The 24,953-nt window shown below is 44.5% G+C and overlaps 1 protein-coding gene across 1 annotated transcript in view; it reads right to left on the bottom strand.

Annotated features, from left to right (window-relative positions):
• Positions 1-12,329, bottom strand: part of GNB4 (G protein subunit beta 4) — a 30,594-nt gene extending 18,265 nt beyond the window's left edge. The window contains exon 1 of the mRNA XM_071438020.1: positions 12,194-12,329. The gene's annotated coding sequence lies outside the window, so the exon portion shown is untranslated. The remainder of the gene's footprint in view (positions 1-12,193) is intronic.
• Between the last annotated feature and the right edge of the window lie 12,624 nt (positions 12,330-24,953).

The raw sequence follows: 24,953 nt of genomic DNA, 5'->3' as shown, positions 1-24,953 counted from the left end.
ACCAGGCATCAGGTAAACAACTTGGGTTTTATCAGATTAAGTGCTGGGACTGCTTTGGCAGGGCTTACAAGGATTGCCCAGAACAGAGGTGATGGCTGTGTTGCAGACTTTTACTCGTACAAATTACTGAAAACCTCAGAGGATTCATCACCAACCCATACTGGGTTACAAAGGACACGGTGCCTCTTCACTCTCCCCTCCAAGATCAAAATACCACAGCCTGGAAGGAGCACAGCTTCACAGTCTGGAAAAATCTTTATTCCAAACATGAATTTCCCCAGGAGCCCAACTGTACCATGCTTGGTCATATACACAGCAAAGCCATCAGCTCTTGTATGGGCAGAAAGAGTGAGTGAGGATTCCTCCTGCCATCTCAGGAGACTGGGGCTAACATGATGTCACTTCCCTGACTTATTCACAGTTTTAATAAATGTTGAATCAAAGAAAAAATAATCTGAGTTTGCTCAGATGCAGAATACTTGTGGTATCTGCTTTTCAGCACTCAGAGGCAGCACCTCTGATGAAAGAGGTCAGAGGCTTCTCTTCAAATACAACTCATGATGTGCTCAATTAACTAGGAACAGTTCCACCTGCTGAGGCCCTGAGGGGAAGAGCACCAGGACAGGGAAGAACCTTTTAGCACCTTTGGTAGGCAAGTGTGCCACTGCAGGACACCCAAACCAGCAGGAAATGGAGCCAAGGACAGAAGCAGCAGCTCAGGGAGCTGGCTGTGAGCTGTGCCCTGGTGTACCAGGGAGGCTCATCCCTGCCCTCAGTCATTTGTAGGCTGAGCTGCACTCAGTGCAATTTCTCCTCAGACTTGTACAAGTGAATTTACTGATACCAAAATAAAGTGCCTCCCAAGGCAGTGTATTAACTAAGTCAGATTGCACAGTGTATCTAGTGCCAGGAAAGCCACTGCCAGGCTTGAGCTCTCCACAGATAAATGACTCCTTACACTATTCCTGATTCAGTAGCAGCATCATTTGCTAAGAGTTTAATTCTTCATTATACAGGCAGGCAGTGACAAATTACCCCAGGGTCTTGTCTCCAAAGTACTCTCTCTGCAACCTGTGGACTCAAAACCTTGTGGCTGGAAAAACACGATTTTCTCTGCAAGAGTTACTAGAGAAGTGTAAATTTGCCCCTCCCCACAACAAAGGTTTGCTATTTCCGTGCCAAATATATAGAGATTAAAGGGACTGCAGAAAGAACAGTCTGACTGGATTCTTAAGAGCTATCAGTTATTTAAGTAACAATTTCATTTAGTATAAAACATCAGTCCTTTAGAACTGAAACAATTGCTTAGCTACATGTATCAACCTCAGGTTTCCAACTCGTATGCAGCAAGATCTCAAAGATCTCACTCAGTAACACCAATGATCCACAAAGTGATCAACAGACAGGAGGAGAAAGGAGGTTCCACATGGCTTTCATGTGATCATCCCTACCAGTGAGCACACAGGTGGCTGAACATAAGGAATGCTAATTACAGCACTTTACTAAATATAGGGGAAAGACACCAAGAACCACTCCAGCTCTCTCAAGGGAGACACATTGGTAACTCAGACACTCAGGCTGTGGACAGTGGGTTCTGGCTCTGGAGCTGAGCCCTGCCAGCACACACAGACCAACATTTTACACAGTCAGGATGTGCCAGAGAAGATTTTGATTAAACATTGCTTCATTTAGTGACACTAAACAAAATTTGGCAGCTTTGCCCAGTCATTTATGTCTCCCCAAAGCCATGAATAGAGAAGAACAAAAAGAGGTTCTATCTCTTACAGCCTGAAGAGAATGGATTTGACATATTCAAAATCTACAAACTTGGACACAGTGGACAAAGCCTTACATCAAGTGAAATCTCTGCCTGCACAACAGTAATGTAAAGTAAATGCAATGATGCTGTGCTGCAGTTACATACCTTCATATATAGCAATTATCTCAGGTGGAATTTTACATGAAGTATTTTTTATGGTAGAGCTGTTTGAGAATCATACATACACTCAGCTCTGCACTTAGGAAAATGAAACATTAAATGGCTTTTTTTACTATACCTTGGGCCTATGCTGCCTCTCCTTTGTTTCTCAAAGACCTTTCCAGCTATCCATTCTCCCAAGCCTTCTTTGTTCTGACTTGTAGCAGTACTGCATCAATAAACAAAGACAACAAAGCAAAGAGCTTTTATATTGGTCAACTAATACTTTAATCCCAGGAGAATAATACTGGGATAAGTTGAAATAACAGTACGTAAGGGCTATAATTGCCCCATTGTGTACCTTGGTCTTTATCTCTCCTCTCAAACCTCTTCAGTGCATCTCCCTCCTTTCTTTATCTTTAATGTATGTTTTGAGAAGTGCACTAACTGCAGAACATCTTACACACATCACTTAAGTAAGAAAAAAATGGTTATTCCCTCAAAAAAAAAAAAAAATAGTTACAATTGAGCAAACAAGCCTGGAAATCCTAACTGAGTCTTTTCCCTAAGATTTTCCTATGTTCACTTTGTGAGAAGGAATGAAGCGCCGCTCTGATTTCCGACCCCAGGCAGATGCGAGCAGAGCTCGGCCGTGCTCAGGGCCTCTGGTCTCCCCAAGAAGAAAACAGGAAGCAGCCTGGGTGTGACCTCGCTCGCTGAGGTCAGTGCTATTGTTGCACTTCTGCACGGTTTGGAAGTGTTTTAAAGTGATATGTCTCCATTATAGCTCTGGTACAAAAACAGGAAATAATCAACCAACGCCTCTCGAGAGGAAGGGTATGAACAGAACTTTCTTAAACACCCATTCCTCTAGGAGAGACCATCCCCAATTCCAGGGGACCAATGGATGTGTGTGCTCAAAAACTGGATGGACAGCTGGAAAGGGGATGCTACAAGAGAGACTCCAGCAAACTGAGTGGGATTCGAGCCTCACCTCTTGGTGTGCTCACACGCCCTGAGCAGCCACACCAGGAACACAACCCCACCCACCAACCGGGTGGCACCAGCACTTTCAAGGCAACAAATATTGCTCCTTCCTCCCTTCTCCAAAACACCTCAGACCCACTCATCACAAAGAGCAGAAATATGTGCCATTTTATACACACGTACACACTCAGCCAGGGATTTTAACAGAACTTTGAAATAAAGCCTGCCACATCAAAACACTTCTATACACCACAAGAACTACCTGGAGCTAAGAAGAGAATTTACACCTCTGCATTCACCTCCAGGCTTGAGCACTGTGAACATCACCCTGGAGTGTTTCTCAGCCAGAGGGGAGCAGAGGCAGCAGCAGCTCCAGCAGGTCCCGTGGTGCTGCTGCATCTCTAAGCCATCCCCTGGCTCAGAGAGTGAACCCACAAGGGCCAGGCTGGAACTGGGGCATCCTCAAGGTCCCCTTCCAACCCAAACCACTCTGTGGTTCCACAGGACCAGCCCCAGCACGCCAGGGCACGGCCCATGTTGGTTTTGGTGACTGGTTTGATGATGGTTTCCATAGAGGACAAACAGACCAACAAACACTGACCTTGTTGACAGCAGTGACAAAACAGACAAAGGAAATCAGTTTAGAAATTGAAGTGATTCTTAAGTTTACCAGTAAAAAATAATCACTGACTTGAGACTGTTATCATTTGGCTGACAGCTCATGACACTGGTCTCTTAAGCTCAGAGATATGAGAGTTTATTTCTAAGACCCAGCTGAAGTCAAAGCCAAGTACATTCATAAAACACATACAGAAAGTCCTTACTCTTCTTAACCCATACATTACAAATTCTAGAAAAAAAGCCTCAAGAAATTCAGTGTTAAGCATAAGGCTGAGAAAAGCACAGGAAGGAAGGAATTTTTTAGTCATGAATATTTCACAGTCCAACAGTGATTCTTCCAAAATTAACATTCTTGCATCTTATATTCATTATGTTCGTTTCCAGGTCAAAATGTTTTGGTACATAAGCACAGATTTATTTTTATCACACTGCCTGCAAACAGAACTACATGTGAAATTCAAATGATCTTGTCTTTAGTGACTGTAATAATGATTCTGCAGTAAAAACTTGGTTCACTGACCTCAGGACACTCCATCACTGAACAAATTATTATTTGTTTTGCAATTCAAAACATGTAAGAAATGGCAAGAAAGATCTTAATGAAGCAGAAAGATATAACCCTAAGTAAGAAGACAGAGATGGTTCCAGTCCAATTTCTTCCTTGGGGACAGACAGGTGGATACACGTATGGAGTGAGCTTAGGGCTTTTGTCTCTTCAAATACCCAGCCATACCCAGAAGCCATTTGAACGTTTTAGTAGGAAAAGTGTACTGCAGAGTGACAATTCAAAGTCATTCTGAAAGACCTTCATTTACATTTAAATCCATCTCTAAGCAAGTTTGACTTTGGATTTTTTTAAGGGCTAATGCATTGGTATTTACTGAAGTGGCATCATGTAGGGCCGTGCAGTGCTATGCATATAAAATCTGGTCTGGCACCTACAGGCACAAAAGATTACTGAAGCAGCCTCCTGTTATCTGAGAGTGAGCAGACTGCACAGCATGCATAAAAAGCACCAAGTGCACAGAAAATCTGAGGTTTAAAGTCAACGGAGAAGATACACATTAAGAGAAACTATAGTGTCTACAGGAAAAGTGCCTCCATTCATCTCAGATGACTGCTCACTTGCCTGCAATCATTTCTGGCTGACAGTCTTTGCAAGTGGAGCATTCTCCCTCTCCTGAGGAGCAGAAAGCCCAGCAGTACCAGTTACACACACACACTAAATCCTTTCAGATGTACCATCAGGAGAAGCCATGCATTTGATGGATCCCTGGTCCCAGCCCCTTCCCTCCTCCCCATCCAGCACTCCCTTGGTACCACGGTCACAGCGAGGCTTTATGTGCTGCTCATGCCCTCAAGCTGAGCACAGCTGCACCCTTTCACTGCACAACGAGGCAATATAAACATCTCAGCTTTTTTAATACCAATTATCCAAAGGGCAGATAAAACTACTGCCCTCAAGTCTCACTTTAATTTTGCTTTCGGTTCACAATACATTTCTGGTCTTTCTTCTCAATCACAATTACTTGTGATTTGAAGCCATGAAAATTAAGTTCTCTTCCAGACTAGAGTTCAGGCTACCTTCTTAAAAAAATATTTTTTGAGATTCACATTTATATGAGATGCACATACTTCAAAAAAATCTACCAAAAACCTCACACTACAAAATGATCAGAAATCCAACACTAGGAAGTAAAACCCCCATGTACTGTTTTGTCACCCCTTTTACTGCAAATACAGGATTAAGAGCACATGGGCTGTGTAGCCACTTTTGGCACCACTTCTGATGAGACTGATATATCCAATCTACACTCCTTGGAATTGCTTTTGATGTTTCTCAAGCAGTAATGTCTCTTTTCAAACAGTCACTTACTAACAAAGATACAACATCCAATACTGAAGAAAGAAGTTACCTTAAGGAAATCAGTAGCACTGTGTTCCTAATTATCTCCACACTTGCAGGGTTCTCAAAACAAAGGCTGTCTTTGTAGAAGTCATTTTTAACTGGTCCAAAGTCAGAAATTACCTATCTGCCTGGAAAGAAAATGGCCCCAGATTAAGTTTCCAACCAAAGAGGATAAAAGAGAAACAAATTGCTGCTGCGAAGAAATACAATATTGATTCCCACCTGTAGTAGTCTTCCACAAAGTGTAACTTTTTTATTTTTTATAAAAACTTTATGAAAGTTTTATATGAAAACTTTTTTGTGAACACATGATGCTTACTAGGTTATAAATAGCAGAATTCCCCTCTGGAGACAAAGCCTAAGGTTATAGACAGGAATAATGAGTCAGGCAACATGGCCAGGAGAGAGCCCACAGCTCCACAGCCTGCTTTGCTCAAGGGGCTTTCCAATCCACTGGAACTTCTGTTGCTGTAAATGCTCCCTGAATGTCTCAGTCCTGGTCAGCCAGGTCAGCAGCTCAGCTAAATCCATCTGTTCCAGCCCTCACCAGAGAGCAGACACTGCTCCTGGAAGCCTTTGGTGTTTAATGTTTGAGACACACATTCCACCACTCGAGATTTTCTCAGCAATGGTGACTGATTGGTAAAAGTGGCTGAAGATCCTTGAGTTCCTGCTGCCAGGAGCTCCATGCCAAAGATACCCAACTCAAAGAAAAGGCAAACAGAGCCCAGCTCTGAAACTCTGCAGCAGTTCAGCTGTTTGCTGAGGCTGTTGGCCTTCCAGCTCATCCTGTCACAGTTATCAGAGCTCTACCGTTCAGGGTCATGAGGTTTCTGTAGAGATTGAGAACAGAGAATTCCTTGAGCTTCTGAAGCAGCACCATCAGGAAAAGTCAACTTTCTTCACTCCATCCTTTCTCAAAGGGCATGTTTGGCTTTTGATGCCCATCTATCTGCATTTGTAAGAACATCTAACAGACGAGCAGGAAAAAAAGGAGTTGTAATCACTTCCCATCTTCAGCTACCTGACTTTCCAAATTAGCTGCTTTTTCCTAAAGTGTGGGCAACTGCAGTGAAACACTCACATCATCAAATACTCATTTACAGGACATTTACTCTGGATTAGAATTTTATTTTTATTTTGCTGTATAAAAATAAATAAATAATCCAGCTCCCTCTTTTGGGATGCTTCCAAGACAAAAGAGGAGTTTCCCCTTTTCTGGTGCCTATCTAGAAATTAAGGTTGTGTTTGTAGCACCAAAGCCATAGTTTTATTTCCAGGCCATCTCATTCTCCATACTTTCAATTTATTTTGTATTTAGACACCTTGTATTAAAACTACTTGAAAAGGCAATGAAGAAGTTTCTTGTCCAACAAGTGTCAGTCAGTGAGACTGAAAATAGGCATTCAGTGTCCTATAAAAAGCTGTAACACCTCCCTGTGGACCACTGCTCTTCTCCCTGAGATTGTCAGGAGCACCCAACCCCCCTGCTGTGCCCTTCCTACCATTCAATGGAAGGAAAATGGTACTAACGTCATGATTAATTTCTTGAAGTTCTAGGGCATCTGGACTTAATGCTGTCATGGAAACTTTGCTGTGCTGTTCTTTTAACTCTGCTTTGTCCTGTCTCATGTTGAGATTACAACAAAACTTGATCTTCCCATCAGCACCGTGCACAAGCAAAGGGAAGGGCTCCACTCTGCCTCCTCAACAGCAACACAAGATAAATACAAGGTCCTAAACCTAATTCAGACCTTTTGGGGGAGAGAAAGCTCTTATAGAATTTAACTACCTAAACCCTAGTGTACTCCAATTTACTAATTTTTAGTACCGTGACATTACATTGCACTGTCAAAATCTTTAAGTCAAATCATCAACATTGATCAAAATCACTAGGTACACACTACATTTAGTGTGTGAAATCAGATTTTGACAAGCATAACATCTATACATAGAATCTGAATACTTTTTTCAGCTCAGTAACAACTAAGTTCAACTTAAATCAAGAACTGAAAGAAGAAAAATGTCTTCCTTTCCCAAGCTAGGAATAAAACTGTTTTGTATGAACAATCACCTAAAGCAACCAATTATGATACAAAGGGCCACCAGAAAAATACTCAGATCAAATATTTCTTTTAAATAGACCAATTTTAAATATCACGTTTCAACAAGAGATCGTAAAAGAGCATCTTTAATTTTAATGCAAGACTTCAAATGCACACAAATACTACACAAATTGCATTTCAATATATAAACATAATATTACACAAGTGCAATTTATGTTAGAAATAATTACTACATATATATATATATATATATATATATATATATATATATATATATATATATCAGGAAAACCATATACAAAACATAATCCAACAAGAATTAAATCATCAGGTTATCCTGAAACTGCTTGGATGCTCTGTGCTAGACTAGATGCTGACCACCTGAATTAATGCCTGCATGATGAAAACAAACCAGGCAGGTCCAAGAGTTCCCACTGCTGATAGCAATGAGGTGATTTGTCCTTGTAAAGCTGCCAAGACAGTCACTGAAAGCAGCTCCAAGACCAATCTCATTTAAGAAGCACATTCAATCCTGGGATTGATTTTATGATTTCATTTTGTTCTCCTCCCCACCCCATTTGAAAATTAAAACCTTATCAAATAATTTCAATGTTAACATTACTCAGCTCTTTTAATGTTTCAAAACACTGGGATTCACAATGACTCAAACATTTGGCTTACACTGAAAATCCATATGATTAATATTTGTCTGAGATCTGATGTAAGAAGGAGGGGGAAAATAGCTCCTGCAAATTGTCAAACCTGTTTTGCCCCAAAGAACTAATTTTACATAATAGGTGGCACTTGAGAGTGCCTTTTGCTCTACAATAGCATCAGGCACTCCCATCTTTCCAGTTTAAGCCCTTTTGGAAGGCAGGAGACTGCAAGAGTTACAGTAATTGAATCAAAACCTGGCTTAGTGTGTGTCAGCGTTTCACAAACTTCTGGAAGCCCAGACACCTTAAAGGAAATGAAACCATCTTCAGTGAACTGCCTAAGTATTTGCCAGCCAGTGTCCACCTGCAGTTGTGCTAACTGTGGCTTTGACAAACCCTCAGCCCAGCTCCCTCTGGCACTGCCCCTCAGGAACTCACAGTGATCCCTCGGCACACCCAGTGTCGCTGGGGGCACCCAAGCTGACATTCACTCCAAGCATCCACCAGCTCCCCTCCTGCCTTCTGCTTCAGGCTCTCTGCAAAGCCAGCTCTGCTGTTCAAACACTGCTGAAGACATGACCCCATCCATCCCTGAGCAGTGCCATCCTTTAATCAAAGCTGCAGCTCAGGGCAGCCCTGCTCCTGTTATCCAGAAAGCTCCATGAACCCCTCTGCACCAAAGCACAGCCTCGAGAGAACAGCACACATTCTGTGTTTTTCAGGAGCATTTGCTGTAGTTCTGTTTCAGATCTTTCACGTAAATTCTATTACAAAACTCCGGCTTGCAAAACACAGAAGTTGCATACAAGAACAAAACAATAACAACCAAATTTAATTACACACTTCCGAAGATGAAGTAAGTGACAGGTTTGCATCCAATTAGAATAGAGAAAAAATTTTGTGGAACTTAGAAAATGTTTTCTTGATTAGCAATACTATGCATACTTTCTAAACAGTCAGTTCCAGGCACTGGGGAGCTGCATTAATCTGAGCATTGATATTTCCAGACAGTGTTAAGTACAAAACACAATCCCTGCATTATCACTGTCCCAAAGTTTTTACCTTCACGGCACATCAAGCTCAGAGATTCTGAATTTCTTACTAGTTTGATAAGACATTCAAAGTCACTTCTGAGATATGAAAAAAATCTAAATTACTGTCTTCAGTAACACAATAGTCATAAATTAAAGACTCTGGCAGAAAAGAACAGTAACTCAAGAAGATCACTTCTCTAGATACTGTCAGGATTTTTTACTTGTATTTCTTATTCACCTTCAAAATCTTATATTCATAAATTTTGTGCCATTTTTCTTAATGGTCCAGGAGAGAACTACACAGTTCCGTATTCAAAAATGTTTTTGCAAGGTTTTCTAGTTAGGTTTCTGAGTCCTACATTTTTCTTTAGAAGCCTGAAAATTAAAATACTTGGACAAATTAAACGCAAGATGCATCAGTGCTCAACTAAGCAAAATGAGAATACAGTTGAAACTTTCATTATCTAACATAAATATAACACAACATTTGCAGCCAACAATTTTTTATTTAAGATTTAAACGACCTGACCAACTTTCCAAGCATTCAGAAAAGGCCTGAAGCGGATAGAGCAGCAGCTATTTGCTGTAGTACTTTAACAATACAGAAGAGAGAAAAAGACACATCTGTAACCTGAAGCTCAATTTTTTTCATGATTAACAGGTGAAAGGTATATACTATATGCTATTAAAGCAGCCTTAGTTCTCAGCCTATTAAATCTGTACAACTCATCTACATTATCCACTGTGAAAACTGATTATTTCAGAGAAATAATAATTCAAAATATAGTTTGCCAGAGCAGACACACAGCAAGACATTTCCATACACTTACAATCTCCCTCATTTCCCTAGCCCCCTTCTTCCAAGATAACATCAGTCTGTTCTTTGGAAGCACAAATTAACTTCACCACAGCTATCGTGCTTAGAAATCACAAACAAACACTGTGAAAAACCCGCTGAAGATTCCCATCCCATTAAGAGACTTTCAGGACTGTGCGTGCTTGTCATGTGGTTTGTTTCATCTTAATTTGTTGATATAGTTATTATTCCTGTTAGCACAGCTCCAGACTTCCCCCAGCTCTAACCAGCAACTGCATCTCCTGCAGCTGACACTCCACTGCCAGGTTAGTGACCATCTTTGATATCACTTCCCATATTTCTAACACAAGTCAGGAAGTAGCTTCAGGTTTTACTCTGAACACTCCCATGACTTTGCAGACTCATGTCCCTGCTATTCCTACAGAGCAGTTTTCATCTCTCCCCGGGTTTTACAGGCTGGTACCTGTCTCCTCTCCCTGCACCATTTTGCCATTCTTTCCCCTTCCTTCCCCAGTACTCTCCACCCAGCAGAGGAGCATCCACTCCTCTGCTGCTTCAGAAACTGATTATACCTAATTAAATTAAGCACTTTTTTCCTCAGCTCATACTTAGCTTTGAGACTTACCCTGCTTCTATTTCAGAACTGAAAACCATCCTGGAAAATCATGTACTTTCCCAGCTACAATAACCAGCCTAATAAAAGACAACATCCTCAACTGTATAATTAACAGGAGGGAATGGATCAGAGGCTTATTTTGCATTAGTTCAGATAATATTACAGCATAAACTAGCCTACCACATTTATATCTGGTAGCAATTTGGATGCTTTTCACAATTTCCAACAGAAATCAAACTAAAAATTATCGAAGATGATAGTCTCAGCAACAAGTGCAAAATTAAAAAGCAGATTCAAAATGAATCTGGACGGGGAAACGAGCAATACCTAGGAAGTATGACACGAAAAGCACCTAATGACTTTGCACTTTTCCTAAAGACGGGGAGCACCTTCCGACTCACCTTTGCCACAACAGTCACGCAAGACATGCAAGTCACAGCCAGCCCGATTTACGGAACGCTGAGCCCCGAACTGAGTTGTGCTGCTCTCGTCAGACACAGACCCGAGAGCGGAGCTTCGCCCGCCCTTCCCCGGCCCGGGAGCCGCCGGGCGCTGCCCGCAGCCCACACGGGACCCAGGGCCGGGCCAGCCGATGCTGCCGGGAGCGCCGTGCCCCGGCCGGCCCTGCCCACCCGGGCTGCCCCCGACCCCCAGCAGCTCCTCCCCGGCCGGAGGGACCGCGGCGCCCGCGCCCCGGTGTGTCACTGTCACCGCCCCCGGTGTGTCACCGAGCCGGGCCCGGCGGCACCGGGGGTCGCTGCCCGCGCCCCGCCCGCTCCTCACTCCCAGCCCGGGGTACCGAGCCTCTCCTTCCCTCCGCACGCCCCGTCCCCGGCACCGCTTCGGGGGACGCTCCGCGGCCCTGCCCCGGCCCCTCCCTTCCCCGCGGAGCCCGGGCGCTGCGCCCGCGCTCCGGGGCGGGCGGGACGGCACCGGGTGATGCCGCCCGCCCGTCCCGCCGGACCCCGGGACCGCGCCCTCGCCCCGCGCCCGCCCCGGCCCCTCTGCCGCGGGGCTCTCCCTGCCCGGGGCTTCACCTGCCAGGGTCTCACGGCGCTGGGGCCGCTGCCGGCGGCGCCGCCCGAGCCCTGCCTGCCTCCTCCTGCCCCCCCCGGCGCTGCGGTGGTGCCGCCCATGCCCCCCCCCGGCGCCGCGGATGGGGCCGCCCAAGGGGCGGGGCGGGCGCGGCGCTCCCGGGCGGCCCCGCGGGGGCAGCGCCGGACGCGGCACCAGGACCTCGCCGGGACCCTCCCCGGGACCGGCGAGCCTGAGCCCGCCCTGCTGGGGCCGAGCCCGTCCCCGGGCTGCGCGGCCCAGGCGGGAAGCGCACTGGAGCCTCCCGTCCGCCCGCAGTCCCGCGGCAGCGGCCGGCGCTGCCGCCGCGCCGGGAAGCTCGGCCTGCGGCCCCACGCGGCCCCGCCCGGCCGAGGCTCTCCGGCCCCGGCGCGGCGAGCGGAGCCGCGGGGAGACCGGGCACCGCCCTGGGGCGGCCGAGCGGAGCCGCGGGGGACGGGCAGAGCTGCCCGGCGGCAGAGCCCAGCCGCGGGGACATCCCCCGGGCGGAGGTACCTGCGGTGTCCGGGGGGCCGCGGAGCGCGGTGTCACCGAGCCGCCGCCATGGCGCTGCTGGGGCGGGAGCGGCTCCGCCCCGCCCGCATGGACCGGACAACGTGACGGGCCGTTACCATGGCAGCGCCGCGTGACGTCAGAGCGCGCACAGCGCCACGCCCCCTGCGGGCGGAGCTTCTGTCATCCCGCGTGTGACAACCGTGAGGGACGGGACACGGGGCATGGGGACACTGAGGGTGACAGCCGTGAGGGACGGGACATGGGGACACGGGGACACTGAGGGTGACAGCCGTGAGGGACGGGACATGGGGCATGGGGACACTGAGGGTGACAGCCGTGAGGGACGGGACATGGGGACACTGAGGGTGACAACCACGAGGGACGGGACACGGGGCATGGGGACACTGAGGGTGACAGCCGTGAGGGACAGGACACGGGATATGGGGATACTGAGGCTGACTACACCTCTCAGTGTCCCCTCCTGCCCTGACCCTGATGCCATCTCTGCACCTATGCAGAAGCAGAGCCTCAGCACAGCCCTAGGGCAGCCCTGCTCAGCCCCCCAGCACCAGCCATGGCACCCTTGCACCATCCATCTCCTCAGCACGGCTCTGCCACACCCTCAGCAACACAAACTGTCAAATTTTTGCAAAATATTTTCCATGAGTAGCAAAACCTCTGTGAGTAAAGCAGTCTTTGAGCTATTAGTGTTTTACTGATACATGGCTCAGTGTTAGTGACAGCACGTGCTGGAACATACAGTACATACTGTAATGAAACAGCTCATTGCTTACCCTAAATCAGCCTTAAAAAACATGCACATTCCCTAACTGACTCAAGCCTATGATTTTAATAGCTCTGTCCTGGTTGCAAAGTCTGTGTTGTGCTTCCCTGTGCTGCAATGCATCTGTCTTCCATTTATCCAAAGGACAGATGCCATTCAGCAATGTGTTTACTTTGCATTTAATGAGTGATCACACAGCAAAAATCAACAAGGAACGGGTTTGATTTTGTTGGACCATATTTGAGGAAAATACACTTGTCTCAGAGTCACTGTATCACCACATAAGTAACCTAAATTTTTATAAAGGGGAGAAACTGGTGCAAGGATCTCCCTTAAAATATACTTGTTGCCTTACATTCTTCCTAATACAATCTTCAGGACCCTGAGGAGTGGTTACTGACAAGATACCACCCCAGAATGAGCACACCATTTCTCTTCTGTTTTCAAACAACTGTGGAAGATAACAGCAAGGAAAGCCTTGCTGTTAAGTTCAGATGGTATTTGGGTAGTTACATATTATTCAATTATCAGGTTTTGTCCTTCCAGTGCTAACTAAACATTTAAAATTACATAATTTATCCTTATGACTCATTTGGGAGCCAGGGAAGATTCTTCAGTTGCAGGCAGTGTAAATGAAGCACACAGGACAGGGTTCTCCACAGGGGAGCTCATCCACAGGGGTGGCACTGATGGGGCTGTGGTGGTCCAAGGCAAACAGCAATATCCTGTCTTGAACCAACCAGCACAAAGAACAGCAACTGCCCCTTCTTATGAAACTCATCTCACCCACTGGGTAGGCAGTTTAGTCATTTATTAGATGAAGTTACAAATTCCTAATGAAATAGAAATCCCCAGTTCTCCTGCTGGCAGTGTTTTACCACCAGCTATTATCCAGTTCAGCTTCTGATCACTGGTTTCACATGCCAAACCCCACTCTGCAAAATCAGAGCTACCCCTAATGGAGCCACTCTTATGCCAGTTCTGCAATATGCTTTGTATTATTTTAGAATTTATATAAGGCATCAATTTGTTCTGCAGTGAAAGAGAAATCTTGGGACACAGTGCCAGATTAGTTTTTAAAATCAATATCCAGATCAGTTTCTCTAACATGTTCCTTTTGAATTATGAGCTACTACAGCCAACACAGCAACTTTGGTTTCTGATAGATTAAATGCTACTGCAGGCCTGTGGTGCTTGGATTCCTGCCCAGTGAGTCTGAAACACCTCCGAAGGGAAGGCAGAGGAGGGGAACCTGTTTGGGGATTGTGCTGATTCAGCTGTAACTGAAAACCTCAGCCAGGACAGCTCCAGCAGCGCCCTAAACACCCTTTGGATGGAAATTTGTGAAACAATGTGTTAGATCAGTGAGGGGGTATGAGGAAGCAATGAGACGTTCTCTAAAAATCTTCCCAGTCTCGGCAGGGCTGAGGCTGAAAGGCACAAAGATGGACAGGGACATGTACAATCTAAATTATCAAAAATACTACCAGAGTCTCTGCATGTCTTTTCTTGGTTCCAGAGAAATGCAGGGCTCACTGTCAGCCTGGTACTTTGCCTGTACCAGAAAGCCCCCACATTTCATTAGCCCATTATCTCATTGGTTCCCAAAACACTTCAGGATACACATGGAGGTGTCATGTTTGCTCAGGAGACAAGTCAAAGGAAAAAAAACCCAACCCATAGCTAAGAGACACAGATCCAGAGGGAATCCCCTGCTCTGGTGAGACTGAATCACACAACTCCTTTGGCTGACTTCAGAAAAACAAAAGAAAAAATAAATTGCTCATTGAGACTTCAGAATTTTATCGAGGGGACAGTCCACTTCCTCTACAGCGGCAAGGCTGGTTTCCTTCAGGGTTGTTTGTGTCACTGTTCTCCCCACAGCTGCACCACTGCCTTTGCTTTATCCTCTTTCTTTGTTAATGTCTGACAGCTCTTCTGCCACTGCAGTCTGCAGCTCTTCAGGGGAGATGTGCTAATCTACATCTCCTCTCCCTCACTTTGCATCTCTCTTTCCAGATCTAGGAATGAAATGGCACTTAACCCCTTATTAATAAGCGAGCAATCTCACTTCATTTTAATCAAACCTTTTGGAGAGCATGAAACTTAAAAGTTCACTTAATTTACTTATTTAATTACTTGCTAAGGAGGATTACACATATTATCTCTATATTCTATGTACATGATGGAAAACCTATCTTCCTTCAGACATCCCTTCCTCAGCTCATTCCTAAATATGACAGCAAATGTTTTCCTGCTTTTTCTTCAGTCTCCTGGTTTTACTCTCACTGGAGTCTAACATTCACTCCTTCCTTGCAGACCCCTCTGCTTTCTCAGGGCACAGCAGGCACGGGACAGACCCTCTTCTCTCCCACTGCTCTTCTGTCACCCCACAGCTGATGCAGAGTGGCCTTTCACAGCACCAGGCAGTGGTGATCTCTGCACACCAGGTGATGCTCCACATGAAAAGCATCTGAGGTGGAAGTTCAGTTCATGTTGTTTCCATGTCTCTAGAATTCCTGGAAGGAATGTGTGAGGCACCTGCACTGGCTGCTCACCACCAGCTCTGTTCCACGGATCACTGATTAATGGGGCAGGTGGAGGAGAACGTCCTTGCTGTGTTTTATGAGTGTCCCTGTGCTACCAAGAAACAGAGAACCTCAATTTCTAGGGCTGCCAATCCAGCAGTTCCTTTTATAGCCTCATGCTAATTTTCTAATATTTAATTCAAATTAAAAATTGAGGAAAAATAATGTAAGCACAAACAAAAATAATGACAGTGGATGTCAGTGTATTTACTTTTTGAGGTCCAGTAAAATAATTTATCAAGCTACACAGCTGGATCATTGTGCAGCTGCAGTGACTCATCCTTTTAGGAGAACTGAACAATCACTGAACACTATTTAAATAGAAGAAAGGGGAGTGGGGATATATGGATAGATGCTTTACGTGCAGCCTATATATATGCATGTATTTCTGAATATATTAGTATTTCTTTCAGATAAAATGATAAAGGATACTCGTGGAACCACTGAAAGTGCTCATTGTAAAAGAAAATCAAAGGGGCTGAAAAAGCCATTTGATCTGTAGGGCTCCCATCTAAGATCAGTTTGGCACTGGGATCAGTGTGGGTTTCACATGCTTGCTGGAATTTGCAGGGTATTTCACTGATATAATTTGCAGGGTATTTCACTGATATAATTCACAGGGTATTCACTGCTGTAATTCAGAGGGTATTTCACTGCTGTCTGAGATGACTCGGTGAGGCAAAGGCAGGGCTCTTCTCAGTCACGGTGCTTCTGCAGTTCTCTGCTGCTGCAGCCCAGCCCACTGGCAAGGATGGCACGTGAGGGCTGAGAAAACTCCACAGTGTGTTTCAGAAATCCTCTGATTCCTTCTGGAGGGGGAGAGGAGTAAGCAAGCAGAGGAAGGGGAATCTTATTTAAAACCTACACAAAAAAAATGTAAGAGTTTGCCTCCAAATGCCAGCCTCAAGGAAAGAAGCCTCACATCAGCTGTACCTCGGGCAGCACCTTTGCTCGCCCTGGCCAGGGAGAAGGCTCCTTTCTACCATGGGTGTGGAATGGAAATAGACACTTCCATAAAGTGCTGTCTGCTCAAATGTCACAATGTTGGCTTTCTGCCCCATTTTCAGCTGCAGAGAACAGCAGATGGGAGGGGCAGAAACAATGAAGATCCCTTTTTAACTCTCAGTTTGAAAAATCTCCCAGTCCTTTTCAGCCAAGTAGGTCTTCTCCCATCTATTCTGAGCATGGCGTTTTCCACATCCTGCTTTGGAAACTACACTTACTTTACCACATACCAAACCTAATCCTCAACCCCCAGAATTTCACAGGGTGTGCAGTAGGGAGCAAACAAGGACTAATGTGCTGCCCAGAAAAGAGCAAGTGATCACTCTTTGTGAGTTTTCAGTTACTTCCTCAACCAATGAAGAGCATAATGTACATTAAAGTTGTGTGCCAGGTATAATGTGTAATGAGTGCAGACAAAAGAGAAAATGAATAGTCATGAAAGGAGCTTAACAAAGCATTCAGTAACTGACATGGGTAGTAAGAGTGTGGAATTAGGAAGAAAGGAGTATGAAAGAAGTATTATTTTGTTCAGTCTTTCAAAAATTGTTTGGCCTTTTCATGGAACAAGACAGGAAGCCAACTGAATAAGCATGATCAGGAATATTCATTACCTTTAGAAATTCTTACAAATAGAAGCCACTTTCTAATCACAACAAAGCCAAACTGCTTTTCACATTTTTAATGAAAGATTCTTGCATTCCACTGCTACCCAATCTTAGGAAATCACAGGTGTAATATTTTTCAGTATGTGTATCCAGAGTGCCACCCACAAGCACATTCACATCCGAAGCCCTGCAGCACATAACCTCAGCACTGTCCCCCTGAGCACAGTTCCTGGCAGCTTCCTGCAGGCTGCAGAACACCAGCTCCCAGGTGCCACACTGGCAAATGCTTCGGTGAAGATCAGTAAAATGAACCAAGAATTTAACTCTGTCAGTTGCAGTTGCATTACAGTAAAGTTCACAAATCCACTTTTGGGATCTTAGCTAACCCTTGGGTGCAGTGCAGCAAGAAATACTAAATGCAGTCAAGGGTTGCATTTGGAATAATTACAGATGGATTTCCTCTTCCCCTGGACTTTGAGGCAGAGCTCACACCAAGCTGTCAGCAGCGGTACTCAAACTTGCACTTTTGAAGTTTTGCCATTTAACTTAAAAAACTTTTGGTACCCGAAGAGTTTTATGGTCATGAATCAGGAAATCTGAGAGGCTGAGATTCCAGGTCAGCAGGGAGACAGAGACCATTTTTAGGAAGCTTTTCAGCATAATGCTGCTGCTGGCTCTTTACCTCCATCAGCATCTACAGTGCTGCTCTGACCCCAGGCACTCCCGAGAGAAAAGGGATTCAGTTGTGAATTTATGATTCTGGAAATGGCACTGTGGAGGAACAAGGTAGAGCAATGACACTGTCTCTGGTGTTATCTGCAACACTTTTATAGAGCTGTAAGTAATATAAAGTTATGTAACAACTGTGCCCTTAACAAACCACTGTGCCCTGCTGGTGAACACTTCATCCAAATTAAACTGGGGAGGGAGGGAATAGAGAGAACATTAAAGTTTCAGGAGAGAGCAGTTCATACCTTCTGCAGAGCCAGTGCAGATCTGTGCTGTAGCTGTGTCTCAGTAGTTACTAGGATTTGCTACTTGCATTTGCTACCTGTTAAATGGGCGAAGTATCCAGAGCATTTGGGATTTTCAGCAGGTTGAAGGCTATTTCTGTGGTGGTTTGGATGTGTGCATCAATGATGGTGACTCAACATTTAGGACTAATTCAGAAAGGAAAATGAAGAACAGAGGCTTACTGTGTTTAACTGATAGATATTTTAAGGAACACATGGAATAAAATACCTGGTTTTACATGTGTTTTCCTTCAGTAAATAGCATAAGTAGTTGCACAGTTCTTTTTTGTCAACTGTTCTTCAACTATGAATCTCTTTCTCTGAGAAAGTAAAGCATGGAAGGGTGTAAACAGCTTGTCAAGCAACCAGTGGCAGAGCCAAGATCAGAATTCAGATTGCTTGCCCACCTGTTTCCTTCTATCCTTGCTGCTGAGCAAGTTACCCAACACGTGAGCTTTTCAGATGGAAGAACAAGCGAGCAAAGGAGTGAAATTAAATATAAGCAGAGTGAAAATGACCAGCATGAGAAACTAAACAAGCAAACTGCAAAAAAGAAATAGTAAAAAACTTTATAAAATAAAATCAGAGATTACAATAAAGAAATAATTTCCATTTTAACGCATGAGAGCTAATGATGTGCTAATGATTTTCCTCATCCACAGAGGGCTTTGGTCCAAAACTCTGCATGAAACCATTCATGCTCTTGTGTGTATTTTTTACCAGAAGTTATCCGTGCTCCTAACCCAAGATGCTCCTGATTTCTGTTCCTTTGCCAGCCTGTTTTCACTGTGTGTCATCCCAGTGCAGGGGAAGGCATCAGCCTGACAGCTCTGCAGGCTGGAGTTCCCCCTCTGAGCACAGGGAAGGATGTGAGGCAGAAGGCAGCTGCTCCCCCAGAGCCTCGGCTTTGCCCTGCCCCAAAACAGCCCTGGCCTCTGAGAGAGTCACTTGGGGACAGGGGCAGTGCTGGCTTTTGTGGTGCTCCTGCTGCTGGAGCTGGGCCGAGGCACAGCTCACACCATCCATCAGGCTGTGCCGACACGGGAACAGCTCCTGGTCACTCGTGGCCTGGGCTGGGCTGCACTGGGCAACAGGCCATGGACAAAAATCCTGTGTGAGCCATTCCCAGCTCCTCTGAGCCATGCAAGGCCCTGTAACTCAGCAAAAGAAGAGGCACTTTTTAAAATGAGGCTTCTGACAGATGACAGGGAAGCAGTCGCCCCCGCACACACCTGATTCACTCACAGCTCTGAACTGGCATTCCTTCAGGAGCTGGGATGGGCCCAGAGCTGCTGATTCAAAGACACTTGGAATAAGAACTCAAGATTGAAAGGTTTTTGTTCCGTCCTGGCTTGGTGCTTCTTTCCTTGGCCTGCTCTGCCTGCCCATGCTGAATGTCAATCAGCAGAGCAGTAGCACCTTTGCAAAGAAGCCCCAAGTGTCTTGGCAAATACATTACCAAGCAAGTGGAAAAACCCCAAGGTTTGCACTGATCCAAAGAAGAAAAGGCTGGAGCAGAGTGGTGGAGCTGAAAGCTGGACAGGGACAAAGGGTTAGGAATTGATAAAGCTGTACATTCTTGTTGAAGCTATAGCAGACACAGAGGTGTCTTTTCCAGAAAAGATTTCTAAACGATGCTCACCGTGCATCCACAGCTGATTCTCAGAGACATTTGCATCAAATATCCCTGGAAAAATTCCCATAAGGAAACTGCCAGAATGAGTTGCTAATTGCACATGCAGAGAATCTTACGTCAAAGTGGCTGTGATCAACCCAAAGTAGTTCTCAAAAAAGGCAATTGCATTTTTATTCAAGTCTCTGCCACCTTATAATTGACAGCTATTTGATGTTCTTGGAATGAGTAACAGCTCAGTTTATTACGAATTTCCTAAATCCTGCAGTTAGGACCAGCCTAAGTGAGCAAACAGAGAAAACTGATTTGAATTCAACAAATTCAAGTCTCCCTCTTTGATGGTCTGATGAAACTGGATCATCTTGATCTTTTGTTACTACTGAATAGCTGGGAATAGGTTTCTTTTGCAACCTGTCAGTTTGACAGCTCCATTTACAACAGGAGCTGTTTTCCTGATGATTTCCATGTGAAGCTCTAAGTGACTGAGCATTTTATCCTTCCATTTCAGGAAGCAAGTGTTTTTTATTTACTATGTTTAACAGCATTTTCAAGGTCAATATAACAGGATATTCCCTACAATTGTTTAAATTATTAATAAAACATTTTTGAATCTTAGAAATAAATATGATGGTTTTAGGATACCTGGTTAGATTCTGCAGCTCCATTGATTAGAATCCTAAATAATTCCATTCATTTAATGAAATTCATTGCAGTTTCAAGCACCTGTAACAGGGAAAAACCTATACCTAATTTTTTTTGCAGTGCTAAAACAGAAAGAACAAATGAGCACTCAGTAATGCTAATATGGATCCTACCATTGTCTCCATTGGGATGTAACAAAAAGATATTTAATCTTTTAAGCCTCAAACATGTTCAATAGTGCCTATTACACAGGCAGGGTAAGCTTTTCAGGGCAAGTATGAGAAGAGGTTTGGCTGCTCTTTGGATATCTTCAAGTTTCCTGCAAGATCCCACTGCAACAGGGAAGTGGAGAGTTGATAAATAGACCTGGCACAGTAACCTCATTGATCCTTCAATTATTTCTGCTAAAAGAAAAACAAATAAATATAGCAAGAGGAATTGGAGAAGTCAGGCCATGCTGGCTTGTGTGTTCACTGCAGAAATGAGTAGCAGAGGCAGAAATGGGGTAATGTCCCTGCATGATTATCTTCAGACCACCCTGATTAGTGGCAAATAGTAGAGAGCTGGAGATCTATACAAATGTCATTAGACTGAGAGCTGTAATGTGATTTAGTGAGGTGGCTGCAGTGGTAGCTGGTCCCTTGACACAGAAACAGATGGTGTTTTAGCAGTGTTGGTTCACCCCTGTGCTAAAGAGCAAGAACCCAGCAGAAATGTGTGAAAAAAGTGAAAATAGTTTGGTGAAAAACAGAGAAACAGAAAAGTGTGAGGAGGGAAGCAGGGGCTCGGTGTTATTGGCATCACCGTGTATCAAACTGGTGACTTAAACTGGCTGGGGGAGAGTCAGGGCCCAAGGCAAAACATCCTTCAAAACCCTGCACCAGTGCAATGGGGTTTGATCTTTCCAGCATTCAAAGTAAAGGATATTTCCTTTCCCACTGTTCCCCTGCCTTTTTTTTCTGTCATTCCTGTTCACTCTGCTTCATCTTGGAGCCCCTCAGGCCAAGCAGCACCTGCCAGGGCAGCTCTGCAGCAGCTTCTGCTGCAGTTTTGTTTCTGAGGCTCACCAGTCCCAGTCCCACTGCCTGGGCTCCAGACAGCCCTGCCCAGGCTCAGATTGCTTTTTCTGGGGAATTTTTGGGCAGTTGTCTTCCCATAAAAGGGCAATTTTTAACTCTTCTCTCAAGGGAACTGGCGAGAAACAAACTTTTTTGGGGATAATAAGAGAATGATGTTTGCAAGTCCATAAAACTTTTGGCATTGTTTTTATAATCTTAATTTAACCTGGTGATATAGCAGTATCATCTACTTCAAGGCATTCTACCAGGAGAGCCAGAAGCAAGTCTGTAGGAAGTTGCCCCACTCATTTTCTACCCTTCAGCCAATTAAGAATGACTGAGCCCCTCTCTGATGAGTGGCAGAGTCTGGATATGCCCAGTGCAGCAACCTCAATGCTTTCATAAGCAAATGGATTGTTGTCATCAAATGATAAAATTTTAGGAGTAACTGAATCTTAGTATATTTATATCCTAATAGCTTCCCTCCATAACCCCCCCGCCCCCAAAAACTGGAAACAAAAAAAAAACCAAGCCACACAACACAAAAAGACAGTGAGCATATAGGACAGAAGGAGGTTAACTATTTGAAATCTTGGTTGTTAATTTCACATTGGTGATTAGGTTCTTTAAAGATTAATTGCAGCTAATCTTTTTTTTAACATTTTATGGTGTCTGTCATCAATCTACAAAGCACATGAATACAGTTTTCTGGTTTACAACCTTGATTTAATTCTGTTTGTAAACACTGGGGAACAAATGCAGCAATGTCATGCAACTGATGAGCAAGGCCCTGAAGCACAGCTCACAAAACTATATTCCCTCTCACTTCCATCCATCTTCTGAAGGACATCCTGCAGAAGATGTCCTGTTACTGTTCATCTTCCTTCGTGGTCATGCTGTTCAGAGCAGTGGGAGGAGGCTCTGACTGGGCACATGACTGAGCACAGCACCAGTGTGCCTTGAGAACACCCCTGCCACAGTGTTCAGGCACTCTGTGTCCAGGCAGAGATGGAAGGAATGAAAAGATTCTGGGATGGGAGAGAGGGGAGCTGGTTCACAGGCTTTGGTACTTCCTTGGAGCCCCAAGGTGAGCAGTAAATGATGTCAGTAAATGATGACACCTGAAGTCCCTGACAAAGCAGGGAACCAAGTCCCCAGTGCTGAGGGACCTCCTAGCACAGCTATTTCTGTGATCATGCTGCATTTGTAAAATCACAGGGAAAGCAGAGGGATTATGCACAGAAGACAGTGCTGTGCTTTTTGTTTATTCTGGACACAGAATAATACCCAGAGCTTCCTCTGAGAGCCTGCAGAGGACATGGGCTAAAAGAAAGCCTCTGAGAGGAAGTGCTGAAAAGTAAATAGGCAGCACAGGCAACGCTGCTGAGACACTGCACGAGTCAGGCACTGTATCAGAGTTTTGGTCTGTACCCTGAACATAAGCCTGGGAGACAGAAATTGCCATATCATTCTTTCTGCTATATGTAATTACATTCTTAACCTCTTTGTCTTTTTTCCTTTTTCTGATAAAGAGGAAATAATTCATTTCCAGGAATATAAGTGGGTTTAATTCACTTAGATCAAGCCTCTTTCTTTTTCTTTTTTCTTTTCTTGTTTATTTTTTTTTCCTGATTCAGTGCCTGACTCAGAACCATCATTCTTACCACTTCTGTCAGACTATCCCACATTTCCCAGTGGTTTTTACTACTGCAGTTTGGAAGCACTCTTTGTTCTTACAGTCCCAGTGCCTACCAAGGCTTTTCTTTGCATGCTCTTTGACGTTTATTCCCTAGGAGCCGGATCCTAGTGTCCTTACATGTGAGCCAAATCTCCCAGTGAATTTGCAAACATGCAGGATCAGCAACTTAAACAGTTTATTTGTTCTTCAAGGTTTTCTGTGTTTGCAGGAAAAAGGACGCCTATAGGCAAACACTGCATCACCAGGTTTCATCTGCACAAAAGGGAAGCTTAGAGAGGAAGGAAGGCACAGCAGTGCAGAGTTAACGATTAAAAAAACAAAAACAGCCTTCTCAGGGGTTTTTCTGAGAGGATGGTGGTGACAGATGCAGTTACAGGACACTAAACTTGTTTCTTGAAATACACCAAAAGACTCCTTTGCTGGGTTTGGCTCAGTGTCAGCAGTAATAGCTGATTCCAGTGTGTTGTCAGAATAACATAAATCTTTGACTGTATTTTTGAGACATCTTTCAGCTTGGATATCTATACCACATTTACATTTAGGAACCTGGAATTTCTAATGGCCTGGCACCTCAGGCTGAGAACTGCCTGTGCTCCCGTTTAGTTCAGCTTTGGTGTTTGCATCAGAGGATTCTGGCCGGGCACGTTAGGAAATGTAATGGATTCACTTTGTGCCCTACATATGAGTTGAGATCAGCATCAACGACCAGATCCAATCTGCAGCCTTAATTCCAACAAACAGCACTGCTGACAACATGATTGCTGTGGATAAGGACTCCATCTCACAAACTTGGATATTAGAGAAACTTCAAATTTCACTTTAATACAGGTGTCCCCCTTCTGATGTCAGAAATTTTATGGCAAGTAGTGTTGGTGATGAGCCAAGGTTTGACACGATCTAACTATATAATTTTGTGAAATTTTGTGGTGAGACAGGACCATTAATATTTTATTCTGCAGTAGAAACCTTTTTTTGCTCTCTGTCTGCTGTGCACATAGAGAACAGAGGTATTGCTATGGATCAGTGGATTTTCCAGTCAGAGAGATTATTCTGATCTCTAAGTCTGGCATTTTACAGCAACAGCCAAATGTATTCCCTGAGAAGTTTGTGCATCAGATCCCTTAACTTGCAGATATTAATTTGGATTACATGTGTGTAGTTTTATGTGGACAAGCCCTCAGCTTGCTGTGAATGTGAAGCATCACATTTCTTCTGCAGATATGCCAGTGACCCACACCAATGGACACATGCCTCATTTCCAGTCTGACTCTATCTGGACTCAGCTTCCTGCTATTGCATCTAAGCACATTCCAGAAATATATTTTGTTGAATCATTCACCATTTCAATGGGATAGAGTTTGGGATATGTAAAACTGATTAATATGTACTTCCACAAGTGTTTTACAAAGACTTTTACCCTAATTCTGTTGATTATTTAGATCCACCATTCTTATGTTTTCTACAAAAATCAAGTAGATCCATTCACAGACATGTACCCAGTTGTTTTCTACACTGCTTCAATTTCAGCTGAGATCATTTCCAAACATGGCAGGTCCATTTGCACACAAAAAAGCAAAGGACAGGGATCTGACTGCTCAGCTGAAGTCAGAGGCCACAAGGCTCAGGTACTTCTGCCTCTTGCTGGGAGTGTTTTGTACACCTCTGTATTCAACCCTGAAAACAGAACACAGTGCCACCACCTACAGAGGTTTATGCCACACCAGCACCCCTTT

Source organism: Agelaius tricolor, unplaced genomic scaffold (genome assembly GCF_023055355.1).
Source record: "Agelaius tricolor isolate 1412-34295 unplaced genomic scaffold, bAgeTri1.0.p SCAF_12, whole genome shotgun sequence".
Lineage (NCBI taxonomy): Eukaryota > Metazoa > Chordata > Aves > Passeriformes > Icteridae > Agelaius > Agelaius tricolor.
This window is presented reverse-complemented; position numbering and strand designations above follow the sequence as displayed.